The sequence below is a fragment of the Sinocyclocheilus anshuiensis genome, unplaced genomic scaffold (genome assembly GCF_001515605.1).
Source record: "Sinocyclocheilus anshuiensis isolate Anshui unplaced genomic scaffold, SAMN03320099.WGS_v1.1 scaffold986, whole genome shotgun sequence".
Taxonomy (NCBI): Eukaryota; Metazoa; Chordata; class Actinopteri; order Cypriniformes; family Cyprinidae; genus Sinocyclocheilus; species Sinocyclocheilus anshuiensis.
Genome location: NW_015537975.1, coordinates 48,203 through 56,893, shown reverse-complemented (window position 1 = coordinate 56,893; position 8,691 = coordinate 48,203).

The window sequence follows — 8,691 nt, the reverse complement described above, 5'->3', positions numbered from 1 at the left end:
ATTAAAGATGAAAGAGTTTCAAGCATATCTCTTCAAGCTCTGTGTGCCTGCTCTTAAATGAAACACCACAAGCTTTGAATACAGCACATATGTGTGAGTCAATAAAATGAATTGACTGGAGAGTAAAAGCACTTAGAAGAATTCAATATGCAAAATGATCAACTGTGTGCACTACAGTGGCACATATAATTTCACAACCCAATTCAAAAAGCATTTATATTATGATCTTTCACTTCTGTTCATCGGAAGGAAATAAATACAGTGAAGCTATGGATCCATATACTGCAAAAAAACATTTCTCTTACCTCTAGGTTATGTTATTGTGTTTTCCAGTAAACATACATATCTAAACAAGACTGGTTACCCAACTCTGGAACACCTAATACTGATTGGTCAATCACAGCATGATTTAAGGGTCCAATATTTTCCTATTTATATATAATTAATATATAAATACTCAACTCAACTCAACTTTGCTTCAAGTAAATGAATCTCGTTTTTAAGATGTTTAGATAGTTGTACAGGAAAACATGCCAAAAATACTGAAATGGTTTGTCACAGTTCAGCTGACTAGTTCTAACATACCAAATGGTAATTGTGGAGACCTGTGTCGGTACAAAAATAGCCGCATTCACTAAGCTCAGAGCAAATCAGCCCTTTATGAATATACTGTGAGCTGTGGCACCGATTACACCAGGCAACTAAGTAAAGTGGCAATTACCTGACATCCCAAGAGATCTGGAAAAATACCCACTTGCGAACGTGGCACAACAAATCCATTTTATAATTGTCATTGTATCTGTTCATACGACAATTACCACCACGTTAATGAAATCATCATCACTAAATGATCTCAATGGGTACAACTGCTACACTGATGGGGGACTTGGGGCATATGCCTGATGGCAATAAATTATCCAACAACAACATGCTTGGGGAAAGGAAAGATATACTTTGCCTGCTTATGCGACAATATGTGTCTACTGATGTAGAGCCGATGCATGAAGTGGGACAGTACTCACAGGAACAGAATACCAGCAATTCTGGGCTACTCTGTTCAGGACCTGTAATTATTCTTAGATACCGCCAGCTCTCATAAACTGTCAGCACTCTCTTCTGTTCTTGCTTGACAAGACAGTCTGCCCTCTTGCTCCTACTAGACAAAGAGATTTAACTTTCAATACTAAAGCAGGTGCATATTGTAGCATCATAAGTTCTATTACTTCTGTGATGCATATGTGGAGTTTCTGCGCAAGGGTGCCCTTCAGCTTCCAGTATAAATGAAACAGACATTACATGTGTTTATAGCACTCAATACGTCTCTCAAAAAGAAATTTTATGTAGACATATAATAATCCACATCTTTCTCCATTGTACAGAAGTGTACAAGAGGTTTTTGTTGTTAATTTGTTTTAAAAAGCGCATTTTAAATTGTAAAAATAAATACATAAATAAATGAAACACTGATGTGCCAAGCCATCAGAACTGAACCGAACTGAAAACCTAGGTTAAAAAGGGGGGGGGGGATTTGCACAGGATTTGCACATCGTTTCATACTGAAAGATAGAGCGGTCCCAGAGATAAAAGATCCCAGTCATGGGTTCAACGGCACGAGTATGTAAATACATAAGAAACAACAATGGAGTATCTTTAAAAATCCTCTTTTGTGCAGAACTACTTCCTTCTGCCACAGATTCAAATCACAGTTTAACAGCTGAGCTCAAGCCTCCATTACAAATTCGAAAACATCACTTTAGAACTAGTAACGAAGGAATGTTGAGTTGCTCCACTGAAATTTATTGTATTACTGTATTAAAAGCAGTGTATCATGTAGAGTATTATGGACTGATCGAGTGTGATTACCTGCATCTGATACAGCATTCATTCTTCAGCTCAATCTCATATTCACAATAAAACATTAGTTTGAATGTCCGCTGAGGAAAGTGATATCTTTGTCGTACTGTTCTTTCATCTGTTAAGGGTGATTTCCGATGACAGCGCTGCTCAGTGCATTTGTTAGCTGCGTCTTACAAGGTGTTGTTGAAAGTAAAAATAACTTCCTTGTTTACAACCCCGTTTTAGTCGCTTTCAAAATCAAAGTCTTTATATAAATTATGTAAATAATATTTTCCCACTTCAAGCTCTGTGTACAGCCATGTAGTGAAGAAGATTGATTATACAAATATCCGTTGAGTGGTTATGGTTTTGCAACTGGAATATGATTTTGTGGAATATCCACTTCAAATGTCATTTCATTAAGCGCACATGCAGCTCTTCTCGTGGTTTTCAATACAGCATCTAGGATTTGGGGCTCAGTAGATGATTAAAAAAGCCAGCGACATAAGCAGAGGTCACAGTAGACTGATGGTGCAGTAATGGGGGAGAAAGAGAGAGAAACTCACAGGGAATCAGATGGCAGTGTGTTCAGGACTAAGTGCCTTCCTTGATATTGACAGCAGATCAATGCCTGTGGTCGTGTATGGAGGGTATGTGTGGATATAAACAATACAGCCAAATGCTGCAGTGAAGGTGACTGTTTGAAGATGACCCTGATCCTGCTGGAAAGCATCCCCCTTTCGAGCCCTTTGTGCTCAGCGAGCATGAGATATCACATTCAAACACAGAAAGGAGGCGTCAGCCTTCAATCCCGCAACAAAATCAAGAGGAGAGAAAAAGAAATCAATGCAAGACAACCTGGAAGAAAACAGGAAGCTACTCACTATCTCTCCCTGATGCAACCAATACCTAAAGTGATAGCCAGTGCTTGGGCTGCAGTCCCAGGCTCAGACAGACTGATCAATGCCTGGTGTCCCGCATTAACTCCAGGACCCACGTTTCTTCTGCCAGACTGAACATGATACTCTGTGGTCAAAGAGTTTCATCTTACAATTAATCTCGCAACAATGAAAATGAATCCATCTCCAGTCTAGACATGGGCATGCACAGAAACTCTTTCCAACAGAAGGTTTCTTGACGGTTCCATTTACTACACAACAAATTTTGTGGCATGGTTTGTTAAATGCTTGGTACATTGCTATTAGGCGTACACAGTGTAGTAAATCAGCTTAAAAGGGAAATATTTATGACTAATTATGAGGAGTCTTGGATAGTGTCGTCTCAAAAGAAGAGGTTTTCTGAGCAGAGATTAGTGCGAGAAAATTACTTTTGAGAGTTCCTGTCCACACCCACCTTTTGGGTGGAATAGCCAATACCAGGCATGAATTTTTCAGCGGGAGAAGTTCTCTTTGTCTCCCTTTATGGCCCATTTGCATGTTTATGGCCAGTCTGGAGGATTGGTGCAGTTTTACCCAAAATATAGTACAAATCGTATGATGCATTTCACAATCACATACTGTACATCATTGTTTGAGGAATAAAGAGCAGATCATATTGATACCAAGAAAGAAACATTTAGAATATATTAAACCAGAGATACATTCATACACCTGAATATCAGTGTTTAGGGCTTAACTAATACAAATAAAGAGTGGTAACTCAGCTAATCTAATAGGGAAACATACAAACAACACATGCATATACCAGATACATTTATAACTGATTAATTATTGTCTAAATAAAGAAAAGGTCTATATGTATGTGTGTTGTGTATTGTGTGTATGGTATAGTTTGCAGGTCCGCCAGGCCCATTGGTGCCTGGCCCCGGGGGTCATTTACATCTCTTTGGAATGTGTTTGAAGTCAGATGGGGAGATGCGAGTGGTGGAGCTGTTTAACATCTCCTTGATAGTGAGGGGAACCATTGGCAATTTAGCACCCATATAAATGTAGCATGTGGGGCCATGTCTGTAATTTATATGCAAATGTCAAAGGCTAAAAGGGGTCTCTTAACCCTTTAAAGGTACAATAGCGAAAATCTTGTTTAAAGTGACATGACATCTGGCCGAGTATGGTGACCCATACTCGGAATTAGTGCTCTGCATTTACCCATCCCTCCCCCCACCTACAATCCCTGCCGGTATGAGACTCGAACCCACAACCTTTGGGTTATGAGTCCGACTCTCTAACCATTAGGCCACGACTTCCGACTTTAATCAGAAGGAGAAATGGGTATGTGGAACTACAATATGACTGTTTAGTACCTTGACTATTATTCACTTCACAGAAAAAAGGAGAGAAAAGCATAGAATATATTCTCTTTAAAAGAAGACAAGAAATTGTGGGACACGTTGGAAGCACACCCACATACAGGCCATTAATTATTCTTAGGGCTATAGATTCTTGGCTTCAACATTTCTCAAGAACTAAACAATTCTCCTTACATTAGCAATGGATATCACATAAAAGTACCATCAAACTCTCTATAAATATTCAAAACAGAAACAACGGGCTCAAATTGAACATCTAATTCAGCTGTGCCAAAGGCACGCCCAGGCCACACAGTCATTGGCATGTAAAGTGGCCGCAGACTTGTGAGGTGGCAGCAACCCATCCCTGGTAATGGAGGAAGAAACAGCCAGCCAGTGTGCACTAGACAGATGGTTCCCCTCCCAGAATACATCTCATTTAATGATCTCATTCTAGTGGGTGTCATGCTCTCCAGCTTTGCTGTTGCTGGCAATTGTCAGCCTGAATGGAATCATCTATGTATCATATAATTATAACGACCTGCGTCCGGCCCCGCGTTGTCACGCTGGATCTCATGAAAGCAAATGGAGCTTTATGGTGATAATGCTAGAATGAACATATTCCTCGTCTCCCTCGCCGCCAAGCACTAAAATGTTTTGCCTGTGGTTAACCATCATAAAAACAGAAGACTAAAGGAAGGGATGAGGAAAAATAATAGCTTGATACACTTATGTAGCTCCCTTCTTAAACAAAGTAATTACACACTCCAGTCTCCATGCTGTTGAAATGACACTGAGTACATATACCTCTCCACAATACATATTTGCATAGAGAAAATATCATCGGCCATCAACAAAGCTGGACTCAAGTCCTCTCCAGCAAAATGCATCAGCCTTCCTATTTGTCTTGGTAATAGGTCTAGGTAAAGCTTTTATTCTCCGCACAAATTACTACAATAATATGCTCTGTTAATCTATCTAGTCAGGCCTCAAATTTAAAAAGGGACATTTCGCTGAATGGAGGAATTTTCATTTGCAGGCAGATATTAGATTATTCTCTTCTTGATGGCCTGATGTGCTCTTTTCTCTTTTCGGATTTTGGTTCAGTAATGGGCTTGTGTGGATATTTCATTCACCACACACTATGCAGCTGACTGCTGAATAGGCAGGAAATGGATGTGACTTTATGGCAATTGACTGAATCAATAATCTCCATTTGTGGCTGCGCATTGTTGTGGTACGTCTTACAGCAAATGAAACCTTTATGAGAAGACAACTGAATAATAGCTGCTTTCTCAAAAGCAGTACTGTAAAACCTCTTTTTAACCTGCTTTCGACATGCGGCAAGTTTCACAAGCACATTTTATATCATGCAAATAGCTATAACAAGAGGTTTCTTCAAAACTGAATTAATTTACATATGTATTCGTGCTAGAGAGGGAAATGAGCACATTTGCATTGCGTGTATACCATTCTGTTTCATTCCTAATTCTTCAAATCCCTTCATAAACAGGATACTTGTAACTCCTAATCCACATCGTACAAGAATCCCAGCAAAGAGCACTAATCTTAAATGCAACAAAGACTAACTACAAAGTCCTTTCATACTGCAAGCACTGTGTTAGTCTTCCAGTACATGAGGTGGACAAAATGCCTTTTAAATCAGGTCAGTGTGATTTTTTTAAATGCTTTTAAAAGGAGTCTCTTTTGCTCACCAAGGCTGCATTTATATCATAAAAAATAGAGCAAAGTAATATTGTAAAATATTATTACAATTTCAAGCTGTTTTCTATTTGAACATATTTAACCATTTAATTTTTTTCTGTGATGGCAAAGCTGAATTTTCAGCATCATTACTCCAGTCCTCAGTGTCACATGATCCTTCAGAAATCATTCTAATATGAGGATTTGCTGCTCAAGAAACATTTCATTTTATTATTAATGTTGAAAACAGTTGTGCTGCTTAATATTTTTCTCAAAACCATGACAATATTATCAGGATTCTTTGAATATAAAGTTCAAAAGCACAGAATTGATTCGAAATAGTTTTTTTGTAACATTACAAATGTCTTTACTGTCATTTTTCAATTTAATGTGTCCTTGCTAAGTAAAACTACAAAAAAAAAAAAGCTAGTGTACATATCCCCAGCTTTACTGGTTAAATAAGGAAACTAGGGTATAACTGGGGTAGAATTATAATGCGAGAGCAAAACAAAGTGTGCCTATAGCACTAGTTAGGCTTTAACACCACCAACTTCAAGTAATATCATTGTGTTTTTGTGTCATTTGAAGGACCCGAAGCCCTAGGAGAAATTCCATTGACATTTAAAAGGGAAACTTTTAGAAAAAATCTATATAATCATATGTGGTTATATACAGCGAATAATCCATATACTGCAAAGTCAGATATGCTGCTCCAGTGTGGTGTGTAATATATGCAGGGGTTACACAGAGGCAGCTATGGAGCTAAATAGGAAATGATGGTGCTACTGTGGAACATCAATCAGCGTTCCTCCGCCAAGAGTGCAAATGCTGCATCTTCGGTGTGGCCGACTACAGTGATGAGAACAACTTTTGTGCTGTGAGCTGACAGGTAAGACTGAGTGCATGCAAAAGTGTCAGGAGAGAGGGAGAGAGAACGAGTGACAGAAACAAAGACTGAGGGCCCGTGGAAGACTGTTTCTGTACATCATCAGCGCGCTTCATTTCCAGCACTTTGCTGGCAAGACGTGTGAAGCTGTCAGGAATCTTTACAAATAAGAGTGCGTTCTAAATCAAGATTGGACCACTTGGGCACCTGGGCCCTCAGGACTGAGGGAGGGGGAAAAGAAAGATAGTCAGAGCAAAGAACAAGTGAGAACAGACAGGCAATGCCGCAGCAGAGTGAATAGGAAGCGAGGTAGCTCCTGGACATACTTTCAGGCTTCTAAGAGGCAGTTTTTATTCGATATTGATTTTCAAATGCTTTTCTTGCTGTCTTGTTATTTGAGTTCCAAACAACAGGGCATTTTACCCAGAGACCACCAGGGTTAAATCAGCTCGCTCTTTGGTTTGAAATGCACTGGGCCTTATAGATCTCACCGATCTATGCTTCACAACACGGATGATCTGCAACACCAATCTGTTCACTCATGCCAAGTGAAGTGTTTCACACATTTTGAGATATTGATAAACCATGTAAAAATGTAAATAATTCTTCCAGCAGGATCCAATATTAAAACACACAAATATATTGGCATCAGGCCTTTCCTCAAGTATCTGAAATGTGCATGAATTATTTTGCTCCATTAACCTCCTATCTTAACTCAGACAGAGTGATGTTCGCCAGATCACTATTTTCACTAGACAACAGAGAACATGCTCTTCTACCAGCTTGTTCCCAGGGGGTAAAGAGCCAGATACCCTACTGTTTGATCATAGTTAAGATGTCATCCAGACTGTAAAGCAGTCTGATCCATTACACTTCCTCCAGATATAAAACAGCCTGATGAAATACTTAATGTCTGTGCCTTGCATTGTCTCCATCTTCTTTTTCATTAAAATGATCTATTTTTACTTTCTTCGCCATTCAATAACCTGGTATCAATGTACTCCCCAATGACATTTCCCTCAGTAAAATCTGAAAAACTGTTGAGAAAGCCAGTGTATTATAAATGCTCATTGCTCTTTTATTGATCCCATCTTGCCCAGGCTCATGCAGATTCTAGCCCGTTTTTCTCCCTGTAGCAACCAAAGGCGTCATACTTTTTGCCATTGCCGATTTTGTCCCCACCGCTTTATGAAATAGCTTGCAGCAGGGATGCATCTAAAGCAGAGGAAACATCTTTGTCGAGGTTTTCATTTAGATTTTGTATGTTATAATCACTATTATCCACTGCTGGAATCAGTTATTCTCCAGCTTGCAATCTGTTCCAAAGAAACCACGAAACAAAATGCAATCAAATGCGTCGCCGCTCCAAATACTGTATACTAACAGCTGCAGTGTTGATAACTCTAGGGTTAATTAGAACTCATATCTCCTCTTTCTAAAGGCAAAAACATTACCACTAGACCATAATCTCACATTAAAATCAAGTTGCTAATCTATGCATTTATCCACTGACCTACAAAATCTTGAGACTCACAGCAGCAGAAAGATTTCATGAATATTTACATATATTTTTAAGAATAATTAAATTATGTCCATTTTTGTCAGCAAGAATGACTGCTTCCTTAAATCCCTCTGTAACTTTACTTCAGAAAAAAAAAAAAAAAGTTAGAATGTGCTACTGAAATTGTGGTAACATTTTACAGGAAGTTTCTATATGATAAAGTTAGCAAATTTATTAGCAAACATGAAATAACATTAATACTTAACATTTATCAGTATTACTTAACATTCATTTCTATATTTAGTAATACATTTTTAAAATTCAAGTTGTATAAATTAACAACAAACAACAATAAACAGAAATGAATTAACAATATTTATATTATATTAGGAAATGTATAAAATAAATTAAATCCTGACTATCTATCTATCTATCTATCTATCTACTGTTCATTGTATTATATATATATATATATATATATATATATATATATATATATATAAAAAGATTTTGTAT